The following is an 11029-nucleotide window of genomic DNA, read 5'->3' as shown; positions in this document are numbered from 1 at the left end:
TAGGGAAATGGAACATAAACAAGTATACAAGTAAATAAACAAGCTAACCTGAGAGGGTGGGGAGTGATAAGGTAGATTTTGCTTTTTGGTTTTTTTGGTTTGGTACAGACTTTACTAACAATTTGTCTAGGCCCTTTGGTTTCCTCTTTTTATACATTCTTGGACTTGATAGCAATTCCCATTTTGCTACTTCTGGTCATGCTTTAATTAGGATCATCTTTCATTAGCTAGTCCTGAAGTATAACCCAACACACCCTCCTTATTAGACTTCTGGTCCACACTTTTCTTGTCCTTGTCACCATTAGAATTTGTCAAGTTCATCTTCTTCCCTGTGATAGAATGTAAATGGGCCTACTTATTCCTTAGGGATATTTTAGTTGATTATTCAAAGCATTTTTGCTACTCAAGGCAAACTACCTGTTAAGAAAAAAACAAAGCATAAAAAGTTAGCAATTGTGGTGGCATTTAGTTTTGTCTACTTCTGGAGAGGGAAGAGCCCTGGGCTGGGAGTCAGAAGACCTGGTCCCAGACACCACTGCTACGAATAAGCTGTAGGAGCTGAGATGTGCCACTTCCTCTCTCTCAGACTGTTTCTTTATCTCTAGTTTCTTCATCTCTAAAACCAGAGTTCCAAGTAGAGGCTCCCTAATGTTCTTTCTAGCTCTAATGTGGTACAATTTGTTGTTTTCAGAGTCATGGGCCAAGATTTCTTTCCAGCGTTCTGTTTAATTTTATAAAGTGGCGATGTAGGAACATTTTCCAGTGATTCAGAGCTGCTCAGATTAAGCATAAGTTTTCCGGCAAAAGCCAGTTTTCCAATTCTTGTAAATGTCACAAGAAGTTAAAACATCGCTTCTTGTTCTAATCTCCACCAGCTAGGGCAACAATTTAACACCACAGATGCAGTTGTCAGCTTCTTATATATGAACATCTGAAAGTTCACTGTCTTTTCAGCTTGCCTGCAGGAAATCTTCAAAAAAGAACCAAATACCCCTAAAACAAAGGACATTATTATAAGTTGGCTTCAAAATGACAGTCCTCCTCAGCACCTAACCAAAGCCCAGTTAGGACCTAAAGTAGGAGTCAGAAAGCTTGCCTTCCCTAACTTCCCCACCCCTTCCTACATCTGCTGCACTGGGATTTGTGGAAGAAGATGGGGAAACAGGAAGGGTGGGCTTGGATCAAGTGGAACAGGTAGAAATTTACCAACATTCAAAGTACCTCTGGTGACTCCCTTCTTTGTTTCTACTTTTCCACTTAATTAGTCAGATACTTTACCATGTTCTAAGAAAAAGAGTCAGCCACATGCCTAGATTTTAAGAATGCAAACTTTTACAAATCCAGAGATAACCTGGGCATGATTCTGTGGTAAGGAAATCTGAAGGAGGAGAGAACCCAAGAGAGTTTGGAAATTCTGGAAAGTGCATGTCTGATGTACAGTCACAGAATTTTGGCTTAGACAGCGAGTGGGAAAGAGGTGAGGGAGACAGCCCAGGGAGTTCCTGTATGGATCTAATTTAAAAGGCCATGATATTGTGCAGGTGAAGAGACAGATACCCACAAAGACCAATAAACACAAGTAGTTAGTGGCAGACTTGAGGCAAGAACCCAGGTCAACTGCATCTTGTTCAGTGCCTTGATTTGTAATTACCGATGCTAGTTGGTATTTTTTTGCTTGCTTGTTTGTTTGCTGCTTTTGCTATTTATTTCTTGCTACTACTTCTGTTCACAGCACTTGTGATTCATTGTTCTCAAGGAACTTTATCAATGAACGTGGACCAAATCTTTTAGGAATAGATAACGTGCATTTTGTTTTGAAGGGTTTAGGGCCAGATGATAGATAGTACAAGGTCACACAGAGGAGTGTATGAATTGAAAATAGAGCCCAAAATGCAAGATTCCATTGAAATGAATGGAGAAAGGGAGGATTGTGCCTATAGACTGGAGAGCCACAGTTAAATGTATATATCATCTCTTTAAAGCTCACTCTTAATTACAGCTATAGCCCATTCTCCATCAAAATATTTAAATGTCTTTTATTTTAGTTTCTCAGTACTTTGAATCCTTTTCCAGGTATATTTGTTGCCCCTGTTTTATCTTTCTATTTCGCTATTCTAGATGGTTTTTGTCTACAATGTCTTCCATTAGTTTGGTCTCATTGTCTTGTCCACGGTATTTGCAGTACAACTATATATCACAAGAGATCTTATGTGCATGTAAAATGGAGAATACTATTTCAAAGTTAGAAATTACTAGATTATTTCAGTTCCCCTTCCAGAGTTAGAAATATTTTCTATTTGGCAAATGGTTCTGCTTTGAAATCCTAAAATTACACCTAGGAAAAAAATGACTGTCACTGTGGCACCATAGGGCTTCCTGTCCCTTCAATTTCATTGGCTTACCGTCCAATTTGCTCCATCGATTTTCCAGACAGCTCAGCATCGCCTTGTCAGACAGACACTGGAATTATAAAGGAGCTTCATCAAGGCCATACGTGTTCTGAAAACTTTTCAGCTTTCATAATTTTGGCCATGAGTGTGCTAGAAACCATGTGTAAATGGCATTTGTTGGCACATTGGTATTTCCTCTCACGGCTTCTACAATTTCAGACTTGATTTCTGCTCGCCACAGGGTACAGTTTACCTTCTCTCTCTGGGAGCTCTTATTCATTTGTCAGGAGCCCTAAAAGAAGGCTGCTTCTGTGCACCCTGGAATGTCAGAGTTATCGTAAACTGGCATAAATGAGCCTTTCAGTGGCCTTTACTGATTGTTCCTATATTAAAATGTAAATGCGCATAAGGAGCCTGAGAGTACGCTTTCTCCCATTTTTTCATATGAATTGATTTAACAATGTCATGGATGACGCATGAGATAAAATATAGAGCTTAAGCCCATTACACCTTGTTTGCATGAGAGGAAACAAAAGCTACAGGGAAGAAATGAACATTATGTGATGCTTTAGACAAGAGCCATTTTCTGACTCACATATACCATTTAGTCAGTAGCCTACCTCTGAATCTACACAGGGGAAAGTGGTCACTGTGATACTCTTGCTTAAATAATCTTTCTTGACTAATTAATGAGAATTAATTTCTAGTTATATAGGAAACACTGAGGGTTTTCAGAAATTCATAAGGGGTGCAATAAAGTGACAGAGCCTCAAAATTAGTCATAAATGCTGGTATTTTTGTGAGAAAATAAAATGAGATGGGATGGATATTGGGAGCTTCCTGAGGAATTTTCTCTGAAAACTATGCAATGTATGTCATTAGAGTTATGTGATTTAATACTGAGTGATCATAAAATCTCATGTAAAGCCATCCACGAGGAAACTTCTAGAAGCCTCATTTATTCCTTTCTATATACTAGTAAGCACCTTCAGTGTCTCCTTTAGTATAAATATTTAGTAAACTATTTATAAATAAAATAATACTTTTGAGGTTGATTTTAAATTCAGTGCACATGAACGATGTAGTTTAATGTGAATATCAAGCGCTGCATTTCTAATCTGAGTGCAAAATGAAAGCAAGATAATTAGGGGATGGTCCTCTTTCTCAGCCTTCTGTCCTATCGTCTCAAGCACAAGATCTCTAATTTCCCCTTCTCATGGAGGAGGTATTTCCCATCTTGACAATAGGTATTAATCTTCATGTCTTCTTTTGCCCTTCAATATAACAGGTCAGTTGGCACTGAATCATACTGAGAGTGGAGGAAACAGGTGATGGCCTTCAGTAGATTTGGGGAAACCAGGAGGGAACCTACAACTTTGTATTCTCCAGTACTGTGATCAGAGACTTACTATTAATTGAGTAATTCATTCAATCATTACAGATGTATTTATTAAGCACCTGCCATTACCTAGGACTGTTCTTAGTGCTAGGGATTTGACAATTGGATAAGACAAGTAAAGTTTCTGCTCTCAGGGAGGTTACATTCCAGTGTTGGTTATAGATCATCCAAAACAAATCAATAAAGCATGCTCAGATTTGGATAGTTGTTATGAAAGAAATAATCAGAGTGCTAACTTAGAAATATGTGACCTTGCAATGAACTCAGTGGGGACAATGAACTTATTGTTTCTAGGTGTAAATGATTTTTGGAAGCATCAAATGATATGGAGACAGGTCTCATAATTATAGTAGAAGATCAAATTGATTGATAATAGTTTTGACCCCAAATGAAGGTTATATGTAATTAATGTAATATTTTTGAGTGCCAATAAAAATACATTCTATGCTGAGTGGTAATGAGTACTTCTATGCTTTTAAATGGCAATTAAAGAACTTAAGCAATGGGTGTTCTCCTTCAATGATCATTTAGGCATCTGTAGCTACTAATAGTACTGTCTCTATTTCCCTGCCTTCTTTTAATTTTGGTCAAACCCTGTCATTATTGACAAATGTACCTTAACTATTATGTTAGTAAAAATTACCATAAGATTGAGAGTGGGATACAAAATGAACATTTAGGAGCTCCAGTGGCGCAATCGGTTAGCGCGCGGTACTTATAAAATGAACATTTAGAGATATTCCAAACTATATAATATAGTTGTAATACGTGAAATTTGATAATGAAAGCTTATAATTTAGTCTTCATTTTATTAGCCCAAATACAGTGAATTTTTCTTTAGGCTATTTTGTAGAAAATTAATCTGTAGAATGATAATAAACTACTTTGATTAGATATAATCAATTCGAGTCTATGAAAAGTGAAAATATTTAAAAGTAACAATGCTAAGATGGAGATGAACAAACAAAGGAAGCCATGATAGGAGAACTGAAAACACGTGGTATGCTTTTTCGTGTGCTAACTTACGTGGTTTCTACAACTTCCCTTTAGTGATTCCATATGTTCTAGAAATGTTGATTGTACCTCCAGTAAAGGAGAGCTATTAAAACAAAGATGTTTTTGTAAAATGGGTGGAAGCCAATGATTGCTGTTTCATTGCATTTAGTGTGATTTTAGCTTCCTGCTTTGAGAGGCGTTGATCTGCTCAGTGGGTATGTACTTGAGCAACTGCTCTGCCAGATACTGTGCCAGGCACTGGGGAGACAGATGTGAATCAGTGAGAGAGCCTGCCTTTATGGTACTCACAGTCTAATTAGGGAGATGAATAAATGTTGTGATGGAATAGGGCGCATGCTTATAGTACACAGTTTGTGCCACAAGATTCTGCAGGAGGTTGAGGTTGTTTGGTTAAAAGCTACTGAGGGATTTATTCTGTAAGTTGCTATAGAAAATGATGGAGCAGGTATTTGGTACTCATTTTTTTTTTAACCTCAGCTCTCTTTGCAGCCTTGGTATGATTTACATGTATACAAATTACATTTATTTTCCATTTTTAAAGGCAGGTAGAATGGTGAGATCCAGCTTCAAAATTAAGGTTTTATAGGGAGTATTCTAAAGTTTCTCTTTTTTTAAAATATATTTTATTGATTTTTTACAGAGAGGAAGGGAGAGAGACAGAGAGTTAGAAACATCGATGAGAGAAACACCCATCAGCTGCCTCCTGCACATCGCCCACTGGGGATGTGCCTGCAACCCAGGTACATGCCCTTGACCGGAATCGAACCCGGGACCCCTCAGTCCGCAAGCCGACGCTCCATCCACTGAGCCAAACCGGTTTTGGCTAAAGTTTCTCTTTAAATGTAGAACAAGACTGTGTCTGAATAACTCTAAGCTGACCTGTTGTGTGGAGCCAGCCTTGATTTTCTTTTCTTTTTGCAACACAGTTCTATTTCTGGCAGCAACTGCATCTGAGCCAAAAGCACAGATTCATTGCCTGTTTACATCAGGCACTGAATAGGCACTGAGCAGAGGATTAAAAGAGTCCTGTCTTCTGGGAGCTTATAATCTAAAACAGACAACAAACTGGAAAGAATAGCCATCACAGCTGATATGTTCATTTCCCTTCCCACATAAAGTCAAAGAAAACAGAAAGTGGCAAGTCACATTCTACAGGATTTGTAAAACCTCTAGAGAGTTCTCTCTCTCTCTCTCTCTCTCTCTCTGACTTTTCAAGTTGAAATCTATTTTGTATATAATATGCAGCAGATTATAGTGCTATTTTTAAAAACTGGGAATGAGAAAGCAAGCAATATTCTTTCTTTTACAACAGGTTACATTGGAAAGTATGGATCAAATTAAAAGTGGATTCTCAATTTGTCATGGGGAAATACGAATACTATTTCAAATACTCTAAGGTCAGGTTCAACTTGGGGGTAGACGAGGTATCATAAAAATTAATTTAAGAAACTAGCCTTGAGGTATTTCCTAGTTGTAATAACCCCACAGGTGAAAGCAACATATGTGGAATAGTAAATATACTCTGTTTGACCTTTTTAGCCAAAGGAGGTATTACCAAAACATGACCAAAGCTTGGAGTTGAGGCAGTGCAGTAAAGTAATGGGGTTTGACTAACTATTTATATGATGGGGATGTGATCATTTTATATTTTAAAAATGATGAAAAAATAGGACACATACCAAACCAAGATTAATTTCCCAAAGCTTGGGTATATGAGCGAGATGGAGACGAACACACAGAGAGGAGAAGAAATAAAGAAAGACAAGGTAGCAAGAGGCTGAGCCAGAGAGGGACAGAGACCAAGAATCACATTCCAACTCTTATTAAATTCATGGTGAGACCTTGGTGAAGTCACCTTTCTCTGGGCCTCGGTTTCTCCAACTGTAAAAAGTAGAGGTGTGCTAAAAGACACCTCTACAGAACTTACCAACTCTCTAGCTCTCCTTTTGGTAAATGAAAAGGCAGGCAGGTGGGTAGGCATGCAAACGGATGGATCAGCCACATATACACATATGCTAGCTTAACAAAAAGAGAAGACCAAAATTATGGTGGGCCACTGGACCGTGAATCACAAAGAGCACCAGCCAGACACAGAAAATCATCTAATCACTTTTGCTATTGCCATGGTAACCTGAGGAATTGGTACCTCTCCCTTGCCTGGCACTGGTGCAGCTTTCCTGTTGAGTCATTTTCTGAGTGTCTTGGCCATCTCTCCTCCACAGGCTCAAAAGAGTTTTGTGTGAGGATCTCTAATGGCCTCGGATGCCCAGATGGAAGGAGGAATTACTAGTAGATGTCAGGCTTTGTACCTATGACCGTAACCTCAGCTCCCCGAATCGAACATCCTCTCTGAGAGAGTGGTAGAGAGTAGCTACTCTTACCACTTGTGGATAAGGAAACTCAAGGGGGTTTGTTGTTGTTTTTAGCCTAACATTCTGTCTGGATACCTGTCTGTGTTTTTAAAGCTCTGTGGATATTTTTGAGCGCACTATGTTTTCTAGGCTTTCAAATTTTACTACTTTTAAACTTGTGTGAATCTTGTTTGCAGGGTCTGGGAATTGATGAGGATAATTAGTGCTTGTCAAGCTCCTGGCCAGGGAATGACTCTAGTAAGGAGCTACCTAGTAGACAAATTGTGTGCAACACAAAGATGAGTGAGTCTTCAGACAGGTTTTAGTATCTGTTTTATTTCACTTTCATCGATTTGAGTAAGAAACAAAACACTATGATTTTCTTGCTTTGCTTACAATTTACCCTCTCCCTCCAAAATAATAGCCCAAGAGTTGAGCTTGAGTGTGCATGGCCTTATAGTAGGTTGACTTCCAGCTGAATTTTACTAAAATTGTTTTCTCCAGAAACTTCTGGGGCATCTAGGATGCCATTTTGAATTTATGCAACTCTTCACATTATGTTAATAATACATGTCCTAAGAAAAGTAACTCCATAAAAAATGTGTTTCCTCAGTGCAGCATAGTTCATCAGGGTAACAGATTCTACATCACACCTGTCACTAATTACTTTGTTAAGTGGCTTTTGCCATCACTAGAACCCCTACTTTTGTGGCCAAGTGAGTCCTGAGACAAAGGCCAGGGTGAGTGTGATGTGTGAGGAAGGTGAGGACGCCAAGCTGACTACAGGCAAGCTTGTTCTTACACCAAGTTGCTGATGATGTTGGCTGAATAATATGGAGCCTGCCTGGAGAGGATGCTGAAAGGCTGGGGTCCAGCCTGCCTTCCATGTGCATCTCCAACCTGAACTCTCCCCTGGGCTTCAGACTGGGATACCCAACACCCCACACCATATCTTCACTGAGAAGCTTAACTGGTATCTCAAACTTGACCTGCCCCCCAACAAACTTCTGATTTTCCCCCAAAATGTGTTCCTCCCACAATCTTTCCCATCTCAGTAAATGGAAACTCTATCCTTTCAGTTGCTCAGGCCAAAATTCTCAGCATATATTTCACATTTCTTTTCTTCTCCCAGGCCACATCTAATCCATTAGCAAATTCTGTCTACTCTTCCTTCTTAAACTATTTGGAATCTGACCATCACTCACCCCTATCTCCTTGTCTAACTTTGTCTAAGCCACCATCATTTCTTACATGAGTTGCTTTAAAAGGCCCCTGGCTGGTTCCCCTGTTTCCACCATTGGTCCCCTATAGCCTCTTCTCTGTTCAGTAACCAAGCTGCTGATCCGTTTAAAATGTTTAATTCAGCCCAGCTGGGTGTGGCTCAGCGCTTGAACATTGCCCCCAAACCAAGAGGTCACCAGTTAGATTCCCTGTCAGGGCACTTTCCCAGGTTGCCGGCTTGATTCTTGTTGATTGTCTCTCATCACTGAGGTTCCTATCGATCTCTTCCTCTACCTTCCTCTCTGAAAGCAATAATATATATATACACACACACATATATACACATATATACACATACACACACACACACACACACACACATATATAATTTTTTTAAAAAAAGATAAAATGTTCAGATCTTGTCATTCCTCTATTCAAAACCCTATAATGGTACCCCATCTCATGCAGAATATAAGACTGAGGCCTCCCCACGGCCTGCAAGCCCCTGCAGAGTCTGGCTCTTGTTTCTTCGCCAATATCATATTTTACTAGAGGCCCAGTGCACGAAATTCATGCACTTGGTGTGTGTGTGTGTGAAAGGTCCATCAGCCCAGCCTGTGCCCTCCCACAGTCCAGGAGTGCTTGGGGGGATGTCCCACTGCTGGTTTAGGGGAGCAGGCCTAAGCCATCAGTCTGACATCCTTAGCACTGCTGTGGAGGCGAGATGCTCCCGCCACTGCTGCTGCGCTCGCCAGCTGTGAGCATGGCTTCTGGCTGAGCAGCTCCCCTCCTGTGGGAGCACACATTTATAGCATTCTTCTTAAGCCCCCTCTGCTTACAAAAGTCAGCTATAGACTTCAAACCCCCTTTCCTAAAAGTGATTATGATTTATAACCTATTCCTGGGATCAATTCCTATGGTCTGCCCTGCCTTTCCAGGTGTCTACCATGCTTAATTTGTGAGACATTTATTTACCTACTAGTGACCCGGTGCATGAAATTCGTTCCCTCATCCCAGCCTGCACTCTCTCTAATCATGGGACCCCTCGGGAGATGTCTGACTGCCGGTTTAGGACATCCCTCTCGAAATCTGGGACCACTGCCTGATTGCCCCAAACCCCTCTGCTTGCCTGCCTGATTGCCCCTAACTGCCTCTGCTTCCTGCCTGATTGCCCCCAACTGTCCTCCCCTGCTGGCTTGATCTTGCCCCCAACTGTCCTCCCCTGCTGGCCTGGTTGCCCCCAACTGCCTTCCCCTGACAGCCTGATATCCCTCCCAACTGCCCTCCCCTGCCGGCCAATTTGGTTCTGATGGGTCGGTTTCTATGCCAGTCAGCATCTCTGGGCCTATCTCCGAGCCTGATCAGAGAGGCGGGGCTGATCAGCAGCCTCTTTGATCAGGAGAGAAAGACAAAGAGAGGCGCAGCTGTTGGTGAAGCCTGGAGAGAAAGAGAGACAACGGCTGATCAACAGCTGCCACGGCGGCTGCAGATCAGACCCTGCCTCTCTCTCCTGGCCTCTCTCTGGGCCTGATCCACAGCCCCCTAGGCAGTCAGTGCTGGGTCGCTGTGCCCGCACTGGTGGCAGTCAGTGCTGGGTCACCACAGCAACCCAGCACTGACTGCAGGACTGACTTCTGGTGTTTGGTCGAGCCTTAAGTCAGTTGTTACAGACCCTGGGTTTTTATATATTAGGATATGGGATGGAGACAGGATCATAAATGTGGCCAAGAACAGGTAGTCACTCTATCATCCTTTGAGGTTGTTTCATACTCCTACAAAAGAGGTTCTTTCTGTGACTCCCTATGCATGCTAAACATTTATAGGCCTTCCAGATTCATTCAACAAATATTTGGCCTATATATAAAAGAGGTAGAGGAAATGCAGAGATGAAACATGGTTCACATACCCTCAAAAAGCCCACAATCTGCAAAAGGTGGGAGTAAAGATAAAAACGTAAGCAAATGTTATGATTCAATGTGATATAATCATATCTGAACAAAATGGAGCCAAGAGGGTTTAATGTTGCCTGGGGCTGTATAGAAGCCTACACAATAGAAAATGCAACAACTGTACATTTTCAAAGGGAAACAGGAGTTTGCTGGGCGGAGAAGATGGTGAAGGGCTGTACAGGCAGATAAAGCACTTTGTAAAGGCCCAGAAGCAAGGGCTAGCATGGAGGACATAGAAAGGGCATTTAGAAGATGTGTAAAACCCGGGTTTCATCATGAAGGACCTTGGAGGCTGTGCTGAGATGCAGGCCTGATTGGTAGTCAATAAGGAGTCACGTAAGTTAATCAAGCAGGGGAGTGGTGAAATAGCTGCTGTGTCCAAAGAATACTGGCACAGTGTGAAGGGAAGAAGGGAGTGGGCTGATGTAATAGTTACTACTTGGGAGGAACCGAAGATGGCGGCATAGGTTAACGCCGGAGATTGCCGCCTTGAACAACCAATTCAAATTAAGCTTGATCCAGGGAAAGGACAACGTCCAGAGCCACAGGAGGGCTGGCTGAGTGGAAATTCTACAACTAGGAGTAAAGAGAATATTATTTCCAGACTCAGAGGCGGCGCAGTGCTGAAGTGAAATTCTGAGGTAACGAGGGCGCGCGGAGCGGGGCTGGAGGCGGGGCAGGCGGCGGCTCGGGGGGGGGCGC

The 11029-nt window shown here is 41.5% G+C and overlaps 1 protein-coding gene across 1 annotated transcript in view; it reads left to right on the top strand.

Annotated features, from left to right (window-relative positions):
- HS6ST2 (heparan sulfate 6-O-sulfotransferase 2) overlaps positions 1-11029 on the top strand; it is a 312930-nt gene that overhangs the window by 226889 nt on the left and 75012 nt on the right. The window lies entirely within an intron of this gene.

Source organism: Myotis davidii, unplaced genomic scaffold, assembly GCF_000327345.1.
Source record: "Myotis davidii unplaced genomic scaffold, ASM32734v1 scaffold1706, whole genome shotgun sequence".
NCBI classification, from domain to species: domain Eukaryota; kingdom Metazoa; phylum Chordata; class Mammalia; order Chiroptera; family Vespertilionidae; genus Myotis; species Myotis davidii.
The sequence above is the reverse complement of the archived record's forward strand: the minus strand, read 5'-3'. Positions and strand labels throughout refer to the sequence as shown.